At 34.7% G+C, this 24111-nt stretch overlaps 1 long non-coding RNA gene and 1 other non-coding gene across 3 annotated transcripts in view; one reads left to right on the top strand and one right to left on the bottom strand.

The window, feature by feature from the left end:
- The window catches only part of LOC123797781 (uncharacterized), a 108485-nt gene extending 98898 nt beyond the window's left edge, over nt 1–9587 (top strand). Inside the window, exons 6-7 of one of the 2 annotated variants that reach the window (XR_015725750.1) lie at nt 4143–4402; nt 9372–9587. This is a non-coding gene — a long non-coding RNA (uncharacterized LOC123797781). Of the gene's footprint in view, nt 1–4142; nt 6936–9371 lie in introns of those variants that run through there. The other variant, XR_015725749.1, reaches the window with a different exon arrangement.
- On the bottom strand, nt 6326–6432 carry LOC123797989 (U6 spliceosomal RNA). Its single transcript, XR_006781144.2, has one exon. It is a non-coding gene; the product is annotated as a U6 spliceosomal RNA (small nuclear RNA).
- Nucleotides 9588–24111: the final 14524 nt, after the last annotated feature.

Genomic DNA, 24111 nt, shown 5'->3' with positions numbered 1-24111 from the left:
GAATTATTTTTTCTAATGTAATCAACCTCAGGTAACACACAAATAATTTAATAAACTTCTTAGAAAAAATTTGGTAAGAAAAACTTAACAATGGCCAAACTGTTCTTCTAAATACAATTTCTACATTTAATAGTGTAAAAATTCTCTGAAAGCATAGGTAAAAACCCAGAGGTCTTAGTTCCCTATCTAGAGTTATTAGTTTTCTGTTTTATAATTATATAAACATTTTTAAACTTTTTTAATTTTATTTTTTTAATTTTTTATTTTTTTTTAAGATTTTATTTATTTATTTGACAGAGAGAGAGACAGCCAGCAAGAGAGGGAACACAAGCAGGGGGAGTGGGAGAGGAAGAAGCAGGCTCCCAGTGGAGGAGCCTGACGTGGGGCTCGATCCCAGAACGCCAGGATCACGCCCTGAGCCAAAGGCAGATGCTCAACTACTGAGCCACCCAGGTGCCCCACTTTTTTTTAATTTTAAAAGTAAAATTGTTTTTCTCACTATTTTAAAAGGATATTATTGTGTCAAAACTAGTAATCTAAACTAAAACTAGTGCTCAAAGACTTTGTCCTCCTCAAAGTATAGTAATTGTGATTTTTAACTTTAAGCATTTCCATCTACTTTCATGTATTTATTTACCAACCAGGACTCTAATACCCCTATTATTTTAAAACATTCATTCAACTAAATCTTCTTTTAAAAGATAACATGGAGACATGTAGTTTTATAGTACATTAACTTCAGTTAAAGAACTACAATGTTCATGCTCTAAATTTTTAGTCCGTTCTTTGGCCAACTACTCTGAAGGCTTTCATTTCTGGTGAGGAGGGAATTGGTATCCTTGTTCACAGAACCTGCAGTTTCTTTTGGCTTCTGGAAAACAATAATACTGCCTGGCAGTTTGTCATGACAATTAAATGAGGTAATGCATGTCCAATGCTTACCACAATACTTAGCATTTATAAAGTGATCAATTCTAATAATTTCTATAAAATCCAAAGTTTTTATCAAAATATTCTAACTTTTAATAACTGGACTCTGCCTGGTTCTCCAACCTTCTCAGTGTTTCCTACCCTTCCTCTCAATATTTAGAGCTCCAAACATAATAAAATTCTTGCAGATAAATATGCTTACTAGTTCAGATCCTTGGGACTTTGCACATGCTCATCATTTTATTGGAATGTCTATTCTTGTCAAACACCTACAAAATTCCTGTTCTCCCTTCAAGGTTTAAATCCAGCATCGTTCCCTGAGGAAGCATTCCTAGATTGCTTCTAGGTAGAGTTGACTATTGTCACCTGTGTGTCTCCAAAATTCACTATATATCGTTATTACAGCACCTAAGTCACTGTGTATGGAAAGTACTTTTGTGACTCTGATTCCCACTCTCAAGAGTTAGCTCCTTGAAAGAGCAGGAACCATATCTATGGCACTCTGGACAGGATAGTGGCTGGTAGCTAGCTGGTATTCAAAGAATGTTTGATGAAGTATTTATAAGAACTTCAAAATGTCATATCATGCATATAGATGACCAGCCAAAAAATGTGATATAATGAGGAAGAGTCCTTAGGGTACAGTAATTATGGGTGAGGAATAAGAAGCTTGGTGCAGGAAATATTATAAAAAGGAATTTCAGATTCTTCATAAACATTGCCTATTTCAGAAGTGAGATTTAGGCTTACCTTTTCTGTTTAGGTAAGGGCTAGTGCTGATTTGAATGTTTGTGTCTCCCCAAAATTCATATGTTAAAATCTTAATGCCTGATAAGAAAGTATTAGAAAGTAGGGCTTTTGAGGTTTAGGTACTTAGGGCATGAGGGAGGAGTCCTCATGAGTGAAGTTAGTGTTTTTATAATAGGACCTCATAGAGATCCCTTGCCCCTTCACCATGTGAGGACACAGCAAAAATATGTCAACTGTGAACTAGGAAAAGGGTCCACTCCCAACTATGCTGGCACCCTGACTTTGGACTTCCCAGTGTCCAGAACTATGAGAAAATAAATTTCTATTGTTTATAAGTTTCCCAACCTGTGGTATTTGTTATAACAGCTCAAATTTACTAAGACAGAAACCCCACTCTCAGTACCAAAATCTGTATTAGGTTCTCCAGAGAAACAGGACCAGAAGAATATATGAGGAGATTTATTATAGGCATTGGCTGACATGGTTATGGAGGCTGAGTAATCCCACAGTCTATGATCTGTAAGCTAGAGAACCAGGAAAGCTGGTGCTATAATTCAGTCTAAGTCTGAGGCATGAGAACCAGGAGGTCCAGTATCTGAGGGCAGAAGAAGGTGGACATCCAACTCAATAAGAGAGAATTTACTCTTCCTTAGCCTTTTTGTTCTTTTCAGGCCCTCACTGAATTAGAAAATGCTGGCCCACATTGATGAGGACAGATCTCAACACTCAGTCTACTGAATCAGATGGTGTCTCCTAGCCCAGTTAAGTTAGCACATAAAATTAACCATCATAGCTAGGTTATAAAAATTCACTTTAGACACAGTACACTTCTGGTTCCGCACTGGAAACATTAGAATCAGGTGTGTCTTCTTATCTAAGCACTCTTAGATCTCAAGGGTTTGAAGAGATTTTTAAATGTCAATTTATTTTTGGTTGAAAAAAATGCAGATTTTTTTATGCCAAGGGTTCACTTTATTATATCAAAAATAATGTGCAAATGCAGACATCTTTTTGACTTCCTTTACAAAGTATAATGAAATAGTAACATTTAAGGCCTGAGGGTAAAATGGATGATTTTGGTAACTTAGGGACAGTGCAAATCATTAGTAAACAACCCATTGCTTGAATAATCTAACCTATTTGACAACATAGAAAACAACTCCTCTGAAGTTCAGATGTGCGATTATAGTGCAGCTGAGTCCCAAATCTGCTTGCAGCCCATGATACACTCCTGCTGAGTGAGCTGTCTGATTGCTTCCTTGAAGACATTTTATTGTTGATCACAATTTAAGTCAATGTATTATTAATTTTGTTGGTAACTTGATTTTGATATGCCTTTGTGCCATCCTTTTAAAAATTCTCTGTAGCATGTACATGAAGGGAGCTAAATGGGGGATGACAAATACATCTTGAGCATTAACTCCACAGGTGGTCTTGTTGAATGACTTTCCTCAGTGTTCTCTGGGGAATTATGTCATTTTCAGTGGTTGAAAGTTATTTTTTAAAATTGAGTTATCATTTCCACAACTATAACTGTTATCTCCCACAAATAAGGGCACATCTGTAGGTGATCTCACTCAGTGTTCCATTCAACCAGTATCAAATGGTACTGTCCTTCATAGTCTGAATAGCACCCCAAAGGAACCCTACGTATTTGGTTTGGGGCCCTTGATATGGTAAGAATATTAAGTGATTCTTTATTACTACTGATAGAGGTATTTTTCTTATATATGGAAGTCAAGGGTAACTGCTAAGTTAATTTAATAACCGGTAAGTACTCTCTTCTTTCATCTCTCATGAAATCCAGCAATGAAAATGTAATTAAAACATTATTACATTTATCAATATTAATTTTAGAAGTAACTACTTACAAATAGTTGAATAATATTAAGAAGCAAGTTGAGGTTGTAGTCAAGGTCATTTTCTATTTGTTAATTCCTATTTATCTATTCTTTCCTGCCATCCTACTTGTATGGACAGTAAAAATAATTTCCCCTTAAATACACAATGTCCCCCCTGTATCAGTTGATTTGTTAGGAATTAGTTGGGCAGTTATGTAGTCAGGGTCAGGGTCCCCAGCAAGAAGATATGGAGTCAGGACAGCTAAAATAAAACAGCACTGACACCCTGCTTTGCAGCTTAGACAGGAGAGGACCACACTAGCATTCTGTTTTGCAGTCTTTGCAGTGACTTCTGCAAAACATCCTAAAATAAGACAATTAACCACAGAGCATATGTCATTACCACGGGCAAGGGGTGGTAAGACAAAGGCCCCAGATGTCACTTTTACATGACATTTACAAGCAAGTAATATAAAAAGAAGGAAAAAAAATCTTCTTAAAGAGCCTATAATATTAACAATGAGACCTAGAATGATCTTTAATGAAGCCATAATTCTGGGACATTAGCTAGTCTCAGAGTCACTGTTTTCTCATTTTTTTTTTTTTTTTTTTATGAGACAGACAGCCAGCGAGAGAGGGAACACAGCAGGGGAGTGAGAGAGGAAGAAAGAAGCAGGCTCCCAGCGGAGGAGCCCGATGTAGTACTCGATCCCGAAACGCCTCCCGAAACGCCTCCTGAAACGCCGAGATCACGCCCTGAGCCGAAGGCAGACGCTTTAACGACTGCGCCACCCAGGCGCCCCACTGTTTTCTCATTCTTAAGTGGGGATTGTAGTGTCAGTAGTTGCGAAGATTAAGATACCCTGAAAGTGCTTTATAAGGTAAAATTACTACGTAAAAGGGAACTCTTTATTTTTACATTTGCCATTTGCTTTTATCATTAAATCTCTTTTTTGAAAGACAGTGACAAGCCAGAAGTTATGCAATTACTCCCCATTTATGTTTTATCACCTAGTATCAGCCTAGGTACTTTTCAGAGAGCTCAGAAATAAATCCATATAAAAACAGTCCACTGATCTTTGACAAGAGTGTTAGGCATACCCAATGAGGAAAAGACAGTGTCCTCAACAAATAGCGTTGGAAAACCTGGATACCATATTTAAAAGAGATTGGACCCCCATCTTACATTATACCCCAAAATAGACTCAAAATGGATTAAAGATTTAATATAAGACTTGGAACTATAAAATTCCTAGAAGGAAACTTAGGAGAAAATCTTGACATTGGGCTTGGCAATGTTTTTTCTGGATCTGACACAAAAAGCACAGGAACAAAACAAGGAAACAGATTCTCTCCCAGAATCTCCAGAAAGGAACATAGTCTACCAACATATTGACTTTAGCCCAATGAGACCTGTTTCTAATTTATGACCTACAGGACTGTAAAATAATAAATCTGTGTTGTTTGAAGCCATTAACTTTTTGGTAATTTGTTATGGCAGCTATAGAAACCGGGTACAACCAGGTAGTTCAAAACTCCTAGAGAAAAAAATTAAGTGATAACCCTCACAGGAACTAAATCTTCTAATAACGATAAAAAATCACTTTCTTACACCTTTTAAATAGTAAAACTAATAAATAATATATACAGTATAAGAATAAAAGAATAAAATGGTAATGGAGATAGTTTCAAACACCTCGCAGAGATAGACAAGGAAAGACACCAAAGGAAGTGTACCTAACTCAGATGTGGTGGAGGGAATACATTTCTGGGATAAATGGTAGTGATATCTAAACAGTGACTCAAAAGATGATTAAATCTCTGTCACATGGGTGGAGATAGGGTGTTGAAAGGACAAACTACATTTTGAAAAGACTGGAAATTTAAATAAAGCATGATAGTCAAGAAGTAAGATAAGTTCAAACTAAGAAGATCCAAAGTGGAAAAATAGGTGCCAATATAAGGGCTCGTTTTAAGAAATGTCTATGTCCCTAAATCTTCCATATCACTAGTCCCTGTGGCTTCAAGGTTAATTACATGTGGTTTAGGTAAATGTGAGGAAAAAATTGCTAATTTCCCATCAGTACCAACTCATGAAGTTATCCAGTTATGAGCAACTCTAACTCCTACTATCTGTATTTCCAAACAAGTATGCACTACAGTCCTGTGACATTTTGTCTATTTTAAGAAACTGATGCCACCAAATTCATTTCTTTATAAACAGAATCAAAGCACATAATTACACTTTCAGAGATTTCCATCACATTAGCTATTCTGAACACTTACACTATCATTCTGGAAACACCAGTTGCAACAGAAAAATAGTAACCCATTAAATTTGTAAGTCCCAAAATACCTGAAGCATCTGTCTTTTAAGATGAACTTGTAGAAGAAATTACACAGAAGATAGACTTGGTGACAATCTGTCATCAACAGTAACCCAAACACATTAAGTGTTTTTATATATGCCTTTTAAGTGTCAGTAAAGATGACACATCCTGGGCATAGTATAGCAGCTGCCACCAATGGAAACTGCCTTGTTTTATCTTTCTCTCTTTTATGGTTTACTTTGCGCTGACCAGAAGATGTTACAGCCGCAGATGTAAGAAGCCATTTAGAGAATGTCCCTGAATACTTTATAAACATTGATTTCACGGAGAATGCTTTGCAATTTTCTGCACGTCCTTTGTATTTTTAAACCTGAGTCACCTCATCCATATGTCCAGCTACGATAGCCAGAGAGCCAAAATTTGTTAGTTAATATCAAAATTGATATTTCAAATGAAAACTAAAAGGAAAAAACAATATAAAATTATACTTTTACAAATTTGTATATCATTCTTGCACAGAGGGCATGCTAATCTTCTCTGTATCATTCCAATTTTAGTATATGTGCTGTCAAAGCTAGCACTATAATGTTTACTTTTAAACCCACTAATCTTATGTTTCAGGCAAATTTAAGTTTGGGACAAACAGCACTATTATCAGCTGTAAGAAATCTAAAAAATTTGATGTGGCAAAAATTGGACAATCTGACACATGGACACAGATTTTTCTTTAACAACATCTATTTTAGCTACAGTAATTTCTTCCTCTCTCATGTTTCCAGGACCCTCCCAGAGCCAGTGAGATGGAAAGTGATGAAGAAGATAGGTTTTCTGGGTACAGGATACTTTCTTTTTCAAACCTCCCTCCTTGGTCCTCATCTCTAGAGAGTAGAAGTTGTGTACTTGTTTGTTTGTTTGTTTGTTTTTCCTTTAGAAAAATATGAAAAAGAGGGGCATCTGGGTGGCTGTCAGGTAAGCATCTGCCTTGGGCTCAGGTCATGATCCCAGGGTCCTGGGACAGAGTCCCATGTCAGGCTCCCTGCTCAGGGAGCCTGCTTCTCCCTCTCCCTCTGGTGCTCCCCCTGCTTGTGCTCTCTCTCTCTCTCTCATAAATAAATAAAATCTTTAAAAAAAAAAAAAAAGAAAAATACAAAAAAGAACAATGTACTCAATGATCTATTTCTTCTTTTGTTCTAGTGTTTTGTTTGGCAAATCTAACTAAGTTTAGTTCTGGTAAATAAACTTTCTGGGTCTCTTTTTTTCAGGACAGCAGTTTTCCCTATGAAGACAATTCTTTGATAGATCTAAGAATTGTTGTTTTTCCATTTGTTCAGCATTTTTCTTCTTGTGAGGAGAGGAGTGATGATCTTTAAACCCTTTACATGTCAGATGGGAAACCAGAAGTCTATGATGTGGTTTTGATGTTAAAAACCACTATGGATCTCTGATAATAGTTTATGCTTTACTTTAATTACCTAAGAAATGAGAATAAAGTACTGTATATTAAACTATACTGTATAATAAATTACATACATCATTTTTACAAAGGCCATTACAAGTTCTAAAGAAGAGTATGTCATATGAAAAGAACATGTACTCAGTGCATACAGATTTGATCAACACTTTTAATTTCTTGTTTCCCTAATTCCCCTCAGGTTGGTGCCATCCCCTTAGTGAGCTGAGGTGTGCATATGCTAGGTCTCTTCTACTTTTCAGGAATTCAGGAATAATAAAAAAAAAAATCCACCTTTTTTTGGTTTACAACATTAGAAGTTGGAAATATGGATTTATCTTGACTGATTTTATTAAAAGAACATGAACAGCCATCTGACAATACCAGAGAATATAAACTATGAGTTAAATATCATTTAAAATTAAAAATAGACATACCCTCTGATGTGGCAATTCCACCTTTAAGAATTTATCCTACTAATACATTAGCACATACATAAAAGATTTATGCATATGGATACGTACAAGGATTGGAAACAGCCTCAATATTAATGTAAAAGTATTAGAAACAATCTAGTATTTTTTCAGGGAAGCCTTGGCAAGTAGTCCGTGGCAAACATTATGATTACAACAAAGAAACTGAAGTACTGGGAAATAGAGTAAGTGATATATAATTAGTAGTTACTCTTAACCCAGTATATCAGGTTGTGTTCTCTCGAATTAAGTGTTCATTTAGTTCTATTATTTCAATTTAAGATTATTTTCTTTTCTCCTTGTCAGAATTTCTAAGCCTTTGATTATTCTTTCTCCTTCAGTGTCCTTAGGTTATGGTTAATATATCTAAGAATAAAAAATATAAATTTGTCATCTTCTTCAAACTTTCTTTGAGTGCATCCTAAATTTGTAAGAATATAAAAATTCTGATTAATAGTATGCATTAAATTTGTTTCCTTAATATCATTTGTGCTTGTAATGTTTAGATTAACATTACTTCACACTTAGGAAAAATAGCATTTTATTTGACATTTTCAAAGAGCAGACATAGTCCTTTGCCTACTAACCTTTAGAAAAATGAAGTGAGGCTTGATGATGTCATTGTGACTAGTGTAATCATTTCAACAATGACCCTTTCCACTTTAATGTACTCTTACCTTTAATCTGGACAAAATGACATATACTTTGTATTTTTCTGATACAATTTTTTCACGATTGTTTTTTGCATTGTGTCCTTCATCTGGCTCTGTCTCTAACATTTTTTAAAGGAGAGGTAATTTCTACCATAGAACAGAACACATTAACATCTTTGAACCGTGTTATGTGGTATAGAATGGTTATTTATGATAAGGCTTTACTTACAATACACAGAGTCAGTAAGTTGTTTAAGTTAAATGATTATAAAATAAAGTATAATGATAATTCTCAAGGGGATTAGCTGGGACTAGTGGGTACAGTCTATGTGTGATTTTTTTTCCTATTCAAGCCAATGTGAATTATAAGCTCATCCTTAACGCCGCTTGATAAGAGTACTACTATCTTTCAGATGAACATTACAAATTAAATATTCCAAACCCAAAAGTTTCATATAGTCCCTTTCAGTAGCCTTTATACAACACCAGCTTTTGAATGTTACACTCAAATTATTAGGCTATAGCAGAGAAAAAGTTAAAGGCCAAGAGATTTGGAAGTTCACAAACTGATAATGTTAATAATAATAGTAATATTAGTAAGATCTCCAAAGAGAGACAAGTTCAATGAAATATTTTAAATGAGTAAATATTTTTCATTAATACCACATTCAAGTTCTTGTTTACTAGACTAAAAACTGAAAAAACAAAATGTAGTAGATTGTATTTTCCAAAAATGGCTACGGCAACATTTCCGTTCACAAATTCTCCTTTAGTACCTTGTAACCTCTCATCAAGTGGTAGAGTCTATTTCCCCTTTCCCTGAGTATGGGTGGGCATTTGAACTGTTCCAATGAATAGAATGTGCTGAAAGGGATCATGCTGTGTGATTTCCAAGACTAAGTCCAAAAGGGCCATACAGATATTTTTTTTTTCTCTCACTCCAGGGGCTGAACCCATACCCCATGATCTGAGAAATACCAGGACATATTGAGAGACCATAAATAATTTTTCCAGCCCATGGTTCCAGAGAAGTCTCAGTTGACAACCAGCTTCAAACATTAGACACGTCAGCCTTCAGATGATTTCAACTCCTAACCTTTGTACCACCTCAGTCCTGAGCAGATGACAGATTGATGCACAAAATAAACTTTGTTGTTGTTTTAAGCCACTCAGTTGTGGGGTAATTGTTTATGCAGACATAGTAACTAGAACATAGAGCACCAGGCATTCTCATTGTTTTTTTTCTGCTCCTGCAGAATATAAACCCCATAATGGCAAGAATGAAATCTGTCATATGTGCCCAATGTCTGGCACACAGAATATGTATTAAGTAAAAATCAGGTGAATTAATGAATAGAATTTTGACTGAACTGTTTTAATACTGAAACTTTTAGAAATGTCCTAATGCCTCTCAAAGTCTTTCCTGACTCAAAATGCCTTAAATATTTACACTAGAAAAGGAGTTTCTCTCTTCTTTGTTTACTGTTACATATTGGATTTTTCCTAGAAGCCCATTAAATTGTTAAGAAACGTTGATTAATAGTAGCCATAAAAAGCCCAAATTAACCCTCTGCCATGTCTTCTTCCCCAGGCTTGGAACACATTGTTCTTGCTCAGGAAGCAAATTCTCCTCAGCCATTCACCTTCTTCAAACCCTTCCAAAGATTTTCTCTCTTTTTTTTTTTTTTAATTTTTTAATTTAAATTCAATGTAGTTAACATATACTGTATTATTAGTTTCAGGGGTAGAATTTTGTGATTCATCAGTTGCATATAATACCCAGTGCTCATTACATCAAGGCCCTCCTTAATATCCAACACCCAGTTATACCTTCCCCACACCCATCTCCTCTCCAGCAACCCTCAGTTTGTTTCCTATAGTTAAGAGTTTCTTATGGTTTGCCTCCTTCTCTGTTTTTATCTTATTTTATTTTTCCTTCCCTTCCCCTATGTTCATCTGTTTCATTTCTTAAATTCCACATATGAGTGAAATCATATGGTTTTTGTCTTTGACTTATTTCACTTAGTATAATACCCTCTAGTTCCATCCACATCGTTGCAAATGGCAAGATTTCATTCTTTTTGATGGCTGAGTAATACTCTACTGTATCTTCTCTATCCATTTATCTGTTGATGGACATCTGGGCTCTTTCCATATTTTGGCTATTGTGGACATTGCTGCTATAAACATCGGGCTGCATGTGCCCCTTCAAATCACTGTGTTTGTATCCTTTGGATAAATACCTAGTAGTTCAATTGCTGGATGGTAGGGTAGTTCTTTTTTTAACTTTTTGAGGAACCTCCATACTGTTTCCCAGAGAGGCTGCACGAGTTTGCATTCCCACCAACAGTCACCACTTAAATCTCCTCACCATTTTTTTGCCCCTTTAGTACTTTGTAAATATATTCATTTCTTATTGTGATTTGCATAGGAGTGATTAATTTAGACATTTTGCATGTGATTTTCAGTACTTTTCAAATTTTGAGGACATTACAAATATATAAAAGAATGAAGCCATGTGTCTCTGCTTTGCTGTTTTAATCATGTATCAGATTCCTGTGGCAAGGAGGCAAATCAGATAGCGTTAGTATTTTCTACAGATTTCATGTAGCACCCAATATCTGCCCTCCACCCCAGTGGTCACATCCTCTTTTATATGTAGGAAAAGTAGTTTCTATCATATTTATTGCTGAGTCAGCCAATACAATTGATTACTTTTCTGCCTTAACCTGCTCATGTAAGTGTTGTCCTTTGCTAGCTTTCGTCACTGTTCTTTCATTCCCCTAACAGCAGGTGGTTTCTCATAGCAGACCCTTCTAAAGGTTAGGGAGCAGCAGAATGCAATTACTACATAGGTCTGGATATAACTGTAAATCCAATGGCAGACATCACTCTTCCTGAAAATGAATCAGCATTTCCCAGGGAAGGTGATTTTTCACTGCCTATTTTTTCTTTTCAGACACAGGTCCCTTGTCAGATTGCTAGAGCTTCTCCTTTTCCTTGACTAAGCCCAACCTAAACTCTAGTTATCTTGCAGAGCATTCCATTTTCCTTCTCCCACCCATCTGAAAAATCACAAATCATTATTATGGTTCTCTACTTAGTGAGACTAATTTTCTGAGCAATACCAAGAAAACTTATAAAGGCTTAAAAATGATGTCTTTTAGAGGAAATAAGGGGATGAGATCCTTTTCTTCTAGATAAATTGCAATGATATTATTGTGAACTATAGACATATAGATTCTGCTTCTTTTGTCATTCTTCTCATGCATTGTCAATTATGTTGAGTGCAATATAGATCTAAAAAATAGTAAGTGACTTAAAGAGAAGTATAAGTCTAAAAATCCCATAGGAATTTACTCTGTGATTCCATTAGGACTAGTATTTTTGAAGCGTTTCACTGTGTAGAAATTAATGAAAATATTCTCAATCCTTAATGTTCTTTATCAGCTAAAATTTGAGGAAGAAACAATATTTCAGGAATTTCCCTCAAACTACATATGAGTTTGAAGATGACCTAATTCTGTAGTTTAAAAAAATAGCTTTTAATGCATTCATTTATATAAAAGCATAAAAACATAGAATCTGTGTCTTGAGTTTTAGAAAAATCTTAATCCTTTCATTAACATTTGCTCGTAGGAAATGAGGGAAACACTAACTAGCCTGCTGCTGGGTAACTCTCTTTCCTTTTCCTTAATATACCAACTTAGGGCTCTTCTTTATACATGGCTCTAACTTCTGAAATTGCCTGTGGTCACTGGATAGAGAAATTCTGTGACAAAGTGGGACAGGGGAAGGACCTTGTTACTCTTGGGTCATAGAAAAGACTATGACATTGTGCAACCCCAAACACACTATTCACCTCACAGCTGTAAGCAGTGAATATGGATTAGCAAACTTTAAAAGGCTTTTTTTAAGAGGTTTTGATAACATATATCTGAATAAGATCATATTACTTGTAAACTAAAACATTAACAGTCTATCAGCTTTATCTCTCACTTCCTTTCTCCGGTTAAAAGTTACATGGCACGAATGTCCATAATGGAGACTAACTTCTTCATTAGTACCCGCAAGCTGAACTAGACCGCTAAACATACATTTATCAGTGTCAGTAGATATTGAAGAGGAAGAAGAAACGGACATGACTTGTTCAATTTGAATTATAACTTAGTATATTAACATTAAAATTCATAGTCAAAGCATAAAAAGAACTCACACCATGCAAAAGCCTCTTATTTCACTACACAAAGTCAATTAAGAGTGAAATGTCTCAACTCCCTATTCCCACCCGTCCATGTTCATGTTTCTCTATCTGCACCCACTCGCCTTGTTTTGTTCCATATTAGTGCTGCTTTCTCCTGCAGTACTATTTTCTGACCCATGTATCATCCCTGCTTTTTATGTATTTTTAACCTCTCCTTCCCTATTGACTATCTCTTGATCGTGAAATCTATTCACAAGTACCCCATCTTAGTACATCCTTCTAAGCAAAACAAAATAAAACAGTATCTTTCCATTTCCATCTTTCAGTCACCACCATTAAGCTTCACATTCTTACACAACTAATCTTTTGAGAGTATTTTAGACTTACTGACTTTCTCATACCCATTGTTCATTCTTCAACTCAGAACACTTCATTTCTTTTCTCCAAAGTCTATTCATTCCACCATCATCAAGGTCATCAATCCTTTATATTACCTGATCTTGGTGTGAATGACTCTGCCCTGATCCTAACTGAAATCTGCAGTATTTGGCCCTGAGAAACCAATTCTTCATTACCCAAACTTTCCTCTCACTGATATTCCAACACAGCACACTTTGCCTTTTCTTTTTTCAGTCAGAATACTCCTTTTTGGTTGGTGCCCCTCTCTCTGTCTCTCTCCCTCCCTTGATGATTTTGCCCACTTCCATTGTCTCAGCAACCATGTATATGGTCACGACACCCACATTTCTGCCTCTAGCTTGGCAGAGCTTGAAATAATAGCATCCAGCTTCATGACTGACCTCTCCGTCTGAAAACCCCTTGTATGGAAACTGGCATAAATTGCTTAAGAAGTATGTTGAAAGAAAAAGTGACTCATTTGTTAAAAAGGGAATATTGGAGATTGAGGAAAAAATACATTAGTACTGGCATTTCTAACAGATGGGAACTAATATATCTCTTTTTTACACAAAATTAATTTTGGGGAAGAAGGAGGAATTTTTCTATGTTTATGCTTTTATTCACTTTTCTGATGAGACTTTCCACAAGCTTTCTATCATGTTATAAAAGCACAGCAGAACTTTATAGGATAACTTCACTAAGGAGCTTCTGATAAACAAAGTGGGACAAACGGTATGTGAAAGCAACTGGGTACTTTTTTTCTCTTAAGACTTGATTTGTTTATTTGAGAGAGAGAGAGTGAGAGGGAGAAAGAATCTGAAACAGACTCCACACTGAGCACAGAGCCCGACATGGGGCTCAATCCCATGACCATGAGATTATGACCTGAGCTGAAATCAAGAGTCAGACGTTTAACCAACTGAGCCACCCAAGTGCCCCAACAACTGGGTGCTTTTTAGTGGAATTCTTTATTACCTACAGTTTGCCTCTCCAAACATAGCCTGATTTATTTTATTTATTATTATGTTTAGTTAGCCAACATATAGTACATCATTAGTTTCTGATGTAGTGTTCAACGATTCATTAGTTGCATATAACATTCAGTGCCCATTACAACACATGCCGTTGTTAATAGCCATCACCCTGTTACCCTATCCCCCCCACAGATGGACTTGTAAGCAGGCGCATATATGGAGCAGAATCCAAATGAACAGTATTCAATTAAAAAAATAAAAGAAAGATGACCCTAGACATCCAAGTATTTGTTTGACAAACTAAGATATGCTGCATTTACATATGAGTCAAATGAAAAGAGAGCTATGAATTACATCCAGAAATCCAGAATCAAATCCTTGAGGCAGAAAATCCTGGAACAAGAGAGCCAGAATGGGTCATTTCACAGAGAATAAAATTGAAGAATCCGACCTTGCCAAGTCGACATTCACACTGAAGACCACTGGAGTTTATATTCCCTGGATCCCCGTTGATTTTTTAATCTCACTAATTAATTATTGAAAAGCATTTAATTATCCTTTAGCTTACCAAGATAAGTACAACCTTATGGGAACCATATTTCTGAAAAATACCGTTAGCAAATTTTATCTTATGTGAAGGAACTATATTGATCCAATTAAGAGATTTCAGAAATTTCTATAGTTATCAAAGCAATGAAAACATTATGAGAGTTGACACACTTTGCACTTCTGGTTTTACATACCATGTTTTACTCTACAAACTAGAATGAATATTTATTCTATTTAAGATATTTTTTCAAATTGGACATTGATGCAAATAAAAATACTTTATCATCTGCTGTGCACTGACAGGCGATATATGTAGACTCTCTTGACAATGAGGTATGACTCAAAACAGGAACCATACAGCTGTTTTGAACACCCAAATTCTAGGATCTTATACATATTTTTCACTTGTCATTTGAACTGCATTAAAATAACATTGACATATATAAAAAGAATCTAATGTGATCTCTTCTTCCCTCTCTCTTTCTCATAAATGTCACTTCCATATTGGAGTCTTTTCTTGCTAATCAGAATGAAGTTACAGAGTTATGACATAACAACAAACATTTCTGACACCCTCAAGTATTATTTCACCATTGACTTTGTCACCTAGTATGTAATACATTTCCATATTATTTATCAAAGAAAATCCTAAATGATTAATATATGGATCCACCAAAATATTCTTCTCAATTTTATACAATAGCATATAGGCATGTTTATTAAATTGTGCAGAACAAGACAATAGAATTGTCTATAATAATGTATAATTCAAGGAGTTTCTAACTTGTTATAATGTGCATACCTATTTAGGGCTCAGTCGATTCTCAAAAAGAAAGAAAAAAAGTACATGCCATGTCTGTAGGTAATAAAGCATGTCTGGAAATAGTAAAATAAATCACCATAGGAAGATGAATTGTTGAATGAAAGGTGAGAGAACTTTTCCTTGTACAACAATCAGGAATTCACTGAACAAAACAAATTATCCCCTGCCAGCCATTTGAATAGTGGCCTCAGAGAAATAAAAGGGTTTTAAATAGAAAAGAAGCCTGTTAAATGTGTATAGGCAGCTGCTTTGCACATCAGATGGCATGACAATAAATTTCATATTTGTTAAGCTTCTCCAAATAACATCATTGCTTTACAAACTTTATTAAAATAAACAACACTAAAGTTTTTTTTTTTTATATGAGAACAATTCCTTAAATTTGACTTACTCTTGAATAAACAGATCGACATGGATTTGGAAGAAAGAACCCATTATGTTGTAAAGATAATGGCAAGATGAAATAACTATGAGCTTCAGCCAACAAAAAGAAGTCTACCTTTTACCTATATAAGTTTCTCACAGTTAAAATAAATTTTGGTTAGATGACCTAATTCACAGAATGTGAATTTCTTAAAAGACATTGTAGAAATACATTGGTTGGTTACATTTTTTATAAATGTAGTGAAATTAGAATTTCTGTAACAGATAAAACATAAAATTGCAAAAACTTTTGCATTAAAACCTCAATGGTCCCATGTCTGTTTTCATTTTTGAATAGTTATTGATTAATACCTTCATTTTAATTCTCTCCATCAAACCCCATTTTGTTACTTTTGGGGATACTGAAATATTATTTTGTGTTCCATTTAAGGACAGATATAAGCTGTCTTTGGTTCATAAACTAAACTCACTGATTTCACAGACGTCCCATGGGGGTTTGAGTGAGCCTGAGCTGTGGCAAGTATTCAGTCACTGTGAAATAGATCTGGGTTTTCTGCCTCAGATTTAGACTGACCTTGAGTTCTGTAAGACTCTTGAATTGACGAATCAATTACAGTGTTCCAAAATCACCTTGGCTCCCTCCCACACTGTTTTCCTTTCCCTCCTGTTTATGCCCAAATATACACAGGCAGCCAGACAGTATACCTTGAGAAGCCAGACAGGATGTCAGCCAGCCATGGCTCTTTTGAGCTAACCATTCTAAATGTGAAAGAGAGAAGATATATCTCCTGAATACTGTAAGTGTCCTGCCAACAAATTCTTCCATCTTCCTTCTTCCCTGAAATCTGTAATGATATTTCCCTTTTTAGATTTTCTATAAAATTTCTTGCCAGGCCAATAATTCTTACTATTTGTAATATCATGAAATGCATAATATGTATACAGAACAATAGGATAAACAGAGGGCCTCTGACTTTTCCTGAGGCTGAAAGACTAACATTTCCCCCAATTTGAAAAGTTCTGACTTAGAAAAATGATGGAAGAATATGTTGCATGTATTTTAATTATTTCATATACAGTAATTTTGTCTTCCAAAAATGTATTTTTTGAGACCATCCTCCATATTTTTGTCATTTCCCATTTCGACCTACACACTACTGGTTCCACACTAAAAAGGAAAGAAAAGAAAAGGAAAAGAAAAGAAAAGAAAAGAAAAGAAAAGAAAAGAAAAGAAAGAAAAAATAAAGGAATCAATAAACTCCTTTAATAACTGGTTCTGCTTGAAAAGAAAGTTATAAAAGTTCATTGCTCCCCATTATCAGTACCTATACTATAACTTAAGGAATTGTATTTTTGTGTTTGCTTAATCATCTAACTGGAAAATATAATTTTAATGAACTTCATTTTTGGCTTTCACGTGTTTAAAATCATTATAATTGCACTCTCAAAAAGAGGATAAAGTGCATAGTCTATATTCAAAGAACTTACAAGCTAAGATTATAGCTGAAGAGAATTTACCATAAATTGTTTTACCATAAATTGTTACCCTCCTTGTCTCTCTCTCCTCTCCCCAGTAAAGCTTCTGATAAATGCCTTCACAGAATGGTCATAAATTTACACCTTTGATCTTTCTATCAAAACTGATTATATAGTGTCTAATACCCAGAACAATTTCCATCTAATTATTACAATGACATTTATCAGAATAATGTTCCTTGACATTTACCACAAATTATACTATTTAGATTCTGTAACTTGGATCTTAAAAAAAAAAACAACTCAAAGTATTTTCTGTCATAGTACATTGTACATACTGTACATGTACTTGGATTAGTTTTGCAATTTCCTTTTTAAAATTTGATAACTTTTTACAGGAATCTATGCCACTGGATTAGGTAGAATTTTTATTGAAACTGGCATTTCTCTGATAAGCTTCTCCATTATTTAGAATGTGACCAACTTTCTTATATACATTTATTATAAAATGTCTCCAAACTTCTCTTGCAAGTGTAAAATACAGACAAGATGGAACATTAGAATTCTCCTTTAAAGGCTGTCAAGGAGAAATAAGAACCATTTCAATAGTCCATACATTCCATGGCATGATTTTAGAGCTTGTGTCATTTGGTTGTGCTGCTGATTTTTAAAATTAGCTATAAAGCTCTGCTTAGTCTTTTTATTACAGCAGTATACACAGTACGGTGGCATTTTGGAAGCTTCATGAACTTATTCTTTAATGATAAAAGAGTTTCTCAAAGAGACTATTAAACACTAAAAATGTTTTCCAGCTAATAATGAACTGCATGAGCAAATGGAAGTCAATGAGACATAGGAGGAAGAGCAATGATCTGAGGTCATGAGATTTTAATTCCAGATACAGGTTTGCTTTATTGAACTCTTGCAGTTCTATTTGAAAAAGAAGAGCTGCTCATATAGTGTCTACATTCCTTAAAACTGCAAATCTAATGATTACTTTTCTCCAGAGGCCAAAAAAGTGATCAAATAATCAAAATGAATCCTTTACATATTCTAGGTGTTTAAGGAGACATGGAAAAGTAAAGTTTGTTCCATGGATCGAGGAAGATAATTCAATGGAAAAAAATGCTTATTTATAACTTCCTATACATTTAGTGTGGTCAAAGGCATTATATTGGTCTAAGCTGCTAGTCCAGGGTCCTGGGAAAATTCATAGCTAGACCTTGTGGATGATTTCAAATAAAAGACACTTTTTTTTTTCTGATTTCACTTCTGAAGGATAATAGAAACAACATCAGTTTCTAATTGTTCCACAGGAATAATGAGAAAATTTAATACAATTGTATTGGAAATAAAATTTGAAGCACATATTGAACCAATTTGAAATATGTTATAGAAAAATAAACTAAGAACTAAAATTGTAAGTAAACTAAGAACTAAAATTCTAGTTATTTTCCCCATAACATTCTAGAAAGAATTACAATATTTGGATTTAAAAAAATGAATCAAAATCCAAGCTTTCCACCTACCAGCTGTATGAGCTTTGACAAGCTATTTAATTTCTCTGAGCCTCATTTCTTACATCCATAACAAGAGCTAATAAAAATGCACTCACCAAATTAGTAAACATAAAATATTAAGTGTATAAAATTACTTGTACTCAGTGAATAGCTAATAAAGTTCCATTCCCTTCTCCCTTGACTTAAAAATTATATAAAGGTGGATGGACCTCAAGGGTACTGTACTAGGTGAAATAAGTCAGACTGAGAATGACAATTACCATATGATTTCACTCATATGTGGACTCTAAAAAAGAGAAAAAAAGAATAAATAAACAAAAAGCAAAATCAGACTTATAAATACAGAGAATAAACAGATGGTCGCCAAAGGGGAGGGGTTGGGTGAATGGGCAAAATGGGCAAAGGAGAGTGGGAGCTACAGGCTTCTACTTACCGAATGAATAAGTCAAAGGCTTCTACTTACCGAATGAATAAGTCATTGGGAATATACTAATGATATTGTAATAATGTTGTATGGTGACAGACAGTAGCCACACTTGTGGCAAGCATAGCATAATGTATAGAGAAGTGGAATCACTATATAGCACACCTGAAACTAATATAGCATAGTGTGTCAACTATACTCAAGAAACGTTTTTTTCTTTATGTGGGGGCATCGAAGGACTTTTCGCTCTGTCTCAATTTCAAAGCATTGTAAGTTTTAAAGACTTCCAGGGGAAGTTCACACTCACTCTTAGTCCCTTGTTCCAATTTACTAAACCACATAAGTAAGCAGTTCTTCTGCCTAGAATACATTGAACCTACAATAAATAAAACACATTTTTCTGCACTGTCCTCAGCTGTCAGATCCCACTTTAGAATGACTCATGTTTATGCACCAAAGAATACATCCATACATACAATCTTTTTAGTATATAGTTAGTTCTTGAGATGATAAAAAGAAGGAGTAATGAGATAATTCAAACATCATCTATATTCGATTTTGGATTCCATTAGTTTTTGCTTTTCTTCAGATTTACATTCTTAATTATGTTTTGCTCAGACTAATATTCAAATTAGATTGATTCCCTAAGCATAATTATCAAAGGTAGGGGAAGACAACTTAGAAGAGTGCTGGCTGATTGAAAAATATCTGTATTTTTCACTAATAATGAAAATATGAAAAAATATAAATACATGTAATTCACACACTGGATCACCTACATGTAGTGAATAAAGGGTGAGTAAGTCATCTATCAAAATATTAATAAAATATACATTTCAGCACCTAATTACTACTAAGAACTCAGAATTACTCTCACGTGATGCCATGATCATTCCACTACCATGAAAATTCCAGCCCCCAGAGAAAAATCAGTTATTTGTGCCAATAGAAAGTGGTGTTACCTCAGATACATGTTTTTCTTACTGCTGTGGTGGTTTTGTGCTGGACAGTCATATTATAGTTGGAAAAATCAAGCTTTCAACTCAGAAGTCGTTGGGCTGCTTAAGAAAGTATTTTTGTAGGGGACAAGAACTTAAGTTCTGAGATGTGATAGAAAAATGAAAAAGGGTGAATGGTTTAAATACTTGACTGATTTTTTACATGGAAAATTTTGGTGTGCAAAATTGGCAATGTGCTGAGTAGGCAGTAACTAAGGTTCACATACTGTCCACTAGCATTTATTCTAATCAGCTTGTGATCTGGCCAATAAGAGCAAACACAGTATAACAAAGAAAGCAAAACACATTTTTAATTCCAGAATTCTCACTTAGCTAAAATTCCTCTGCCCAGAGTACAAAATGATAGCATAGTTCCCCTGTCAGTTTTCATTGTTTCTCACTAAATTACTTTGACTTTATTTCAATGTCCTTGAGTGCTTATTCTTTGGATTCTTGCTCTTATCTTAATTGTTCTCAAATGCACTGCAATAAATAATCACATTGAGATAGAAGTAGCAAAGAAGTGAGCTCACAGTGAAAAGTTAAAGTTGATAGCGCAAACATAATGGCACTTTGGTCTTTGGAAAGAAAGGCAGCCCTTGTCCTTTGTCTGCCTAAGAGTCAAATTGGAATTTTATCTGTATCTTGGTCAATTGCATTGGCTATATCGCTAATAGTAAGCAAGGGCTGAATTGGGATTTCATGATCAGTTAAAGTTTAAAAAATCCAAATAGGTAAAATAAAATATAATTTTATTTTTCCATAAAGTGAGCTTCACCTAACTCTCCACATTCTTTTTTTTTTAAATAATTTTTTATTATGTTATGTTAGTCACCATACAGTATATCCTTAGTTTTTGATGTAATGTTCCATGATTCATTATTTGCATATAACACCCAGTGCACCATGCAATATGTGCCCTCCTTAATACCCATCACCAGCCTATCCCAATCCCCCACCCCCCTCCCCCCTGAAGCCCTCAGTTTGTTTCCCAGAGTCCATAGTCTCTCATGGTTCATTCCCCCTTCTGTTTACCCCCCCTTCATTCTTCCCTTCCTTCTCCTGCCGATCTTCCTGCACTAACTCTCCACATTCTGTCCAGAAGTGCTTGGTCTCATCCAGGTCTACTCACTAGTAAATCCAGTCAAAAGAGGCACGACTCACCAATTTCTGACACAGTATGTATAGATATACCAAAATATGACTCCTACAGATACTGAGGCTTCTGGAGGAGGTCTGAGGTAATGGAGCTCTGGAGTTAACTTATTTCACCCATGCGCAGCCTTCTTCATTCACACTGGTAAACTGTCCAAGTATTGTCACTCTCTTCTTGCTTTGATATAATAATGTTTTAGAAGGCTCTAGAGTATGGGTCTTTTTGTTGTTGTTGCTTTTGTTCCAGTGAGATTTAATGTTAAGACTCATACACCAAAAGGTCAGAGTAAGTTTGGTGCAAGCTTTTGAATTTAGCAATTCATAGGCTCAAATCAGTTAAATTTGTGTTTCATCAGTCACTTACTAGTCACTTAGTTTTTGGGTTTTTTTTTTAAAGATTTATTTTATTTATTTGACAGAGACAGCCAGAAGAAGCAGGCTCCTAGCGGAGGAGCCTGATGTGGGGCTCGATCCCAGAATGCTGGGATCAGGCCCTGAGCCAAAGGCAGACGCTTAACGACTGCATCACCCAGGCGCCCCATAGTCACTTAGTTTAAAGAGCAAATTGATGCCAAGACTCGTGAATTCATGTTGCTACAGCTAGCTTTATGAATCTTGAACAAAGTAAAACTATTCTAATCTTCAGTTTCCCCACAGCTTTGGAGGTTGGGAGTCCAAGATCAAGATGCCCACAGGATTGGTTTCTGATTAGGCCTCTCTCCTCGGCTTTCAGATAATGCCTCTCACTGTGTCCTCACATGACTTTTCTCTGGAGAAAATGGAATGACTATATATGTGTGGGTCTATTGTTGGATGCTCAGTTTTGCTTCACTCCCCTATATTTCTATATTCCCCTATATTACTGCCATGATTACTGAAGTTTTATAATAAGTTAAAACAAGATAATGGTTTTTCCAACTTGGTTCTTGTTTTGATTATTCCAATTATTTTGTCTTATCAAATAAATTTTAGAGTTAGCAGATCAATTTATTTTAAAAGGCTATTAAGATTTTGATGGGAATTCCATTAAATTTATGGAGGAATGGAGAAAATTGACATCTTACCATTATATTTTCTAAACCATGTACATGCTGTATCTCTTGAATTATTTAGTTTTCTTTCATGTTCCTAGCAATGTTTTGATGTTTTCAATGTACATATCTTGCATATAGTCCCATAAATGCATTCTTATTTCATTTAAGCTGATAATATAAACAGGATTTATGTATTAAGACTCATTTTACTAATAATACAGAGAAATGTGATTGAGCTTTCTATATTGACAATGTATCCTGACACCTTACTAATTTCACTTCTAATATTTATCAATGATTTTATAGTTTTCTTAGTGACTTCTACATGTATGATCATGTCATTTACATATAAAGAAATGTTTACTATTTTCTTCCTAATGTGTATAACATTAATATTCTTGCATTATTCACTGACAAAGACATCCAGGACAGTGCTGCATGAAATGATTAATTAACTTTGAGTTGATCCTCATTTTAAATAGAAAACAGTGTTTGTCCATTGATTATGAGGTTGGCTGTATTTTTTTCATAGAAGCTCTTTAACAGGTGGCAAAAATCTCATTTATTTATAGTTTCCTGAGGAATTTTATCATTAATTATGAGTCCAGCTTTTCATCAAAAGTGGGAATTTTCTGCACAATCTAAATTCTTATGTAGCTTTTGATCTTTGCTTCTATTAAATGGCGAATTCAAGATTGATATATGGATATAAAAGCAATATTCTTTCTAGGATAAATTCTACTTGGTAATTCTGTATTGTTTTTATACATTGTTCAATTTGATTTAATAATGTATTTTAATAATTACTGTATTTTTGTGGAGAAATACTAGTTCATAGTTCTTCCTTAAGATTGGTATATATGTTTTGGGGATCACAGTAACATAAAGATCTTGATATTCCCTTAATTTTCTTTTTAATGTTTGTAAGATTTGTAGTGATGTTTTTAAGCAAATGCACATTTATTTTGTAATCAAAGATGGAAATTTATGATTATGTCAGAGCAAAAGATGTATTAATGTTTTCCATTTATCAAGGCATCATCTTGATAAGACATTTATAAATTATCTGTATATACCTTGCTCACTCAACGTAGTACAAAGTAGATGAGCTAATCTTTCCTCTTTAGCAGTTATTATAAAACATATACAGATTTTATTATTATTATTATTTTGTGGCAAAAACACTTAACATAAGATCTACCCTCTTAGCAAATTCTATGTGTACAATACAGTATTTTAAACTATAGGCACTATATTGTATATTGGATCTCCAGAAAGTTAGGAGGAGTTGTAGGTTTCACTATCTTTTGGTTTTAACAGGTGACTGTATTTCTTCATGTTACTGCATATAGTGAAAAAAGTTGTTGATAGAGCTATAGGCACAACCAAGGAAGGGAGGGTGGAAGGAAGGGGGAGGGTGGAGAGGAAAGAAGGAGGGAGATAGAGAAAAGTTTCAGGAAAGCAAAGTATCCCTTTTTATGTAAAATCTCTTCCTTTGTCCTTTTACAACACAATTTCTGGAAGAATTGTCTAGAAATTACTATGTCTATGTCTTCATCTCCCATTTGTTTTTCACCTTACTCCCGTAGAGATCCTAGCCATCACTCTAATAAGTTTGGTCTATGGTACTATTAACTTGCATCTGTCCAAATCTAGAAGGATAGTTTCTGTCCTCACTGCATTCTCTTTCTCAGCACCATTTTATACAATTGTCTACACCCCTCTAAAGATAGTACTTTTTGGG

Source organism: Ursus americanus, chromosome 9 (assembly GCF_024610735.1).
Source record: "Ursus americanus isolate L20-20 chromosome 9, mUrsAme1.1.p, whole genome shotgun sequence".
In the NCBI taxonomy this organism is placed as follows: Eukaryota; Metazoa; Chordata; class Mammalia; order Carnivora; family Ursidae; genus Ursus; species Ursus americanus.
The sequence above is the reverse complement of the archived record's forward strand: the minus strand, read 5'-3'. Positions and strand labels throughout refer to the sequence as shown.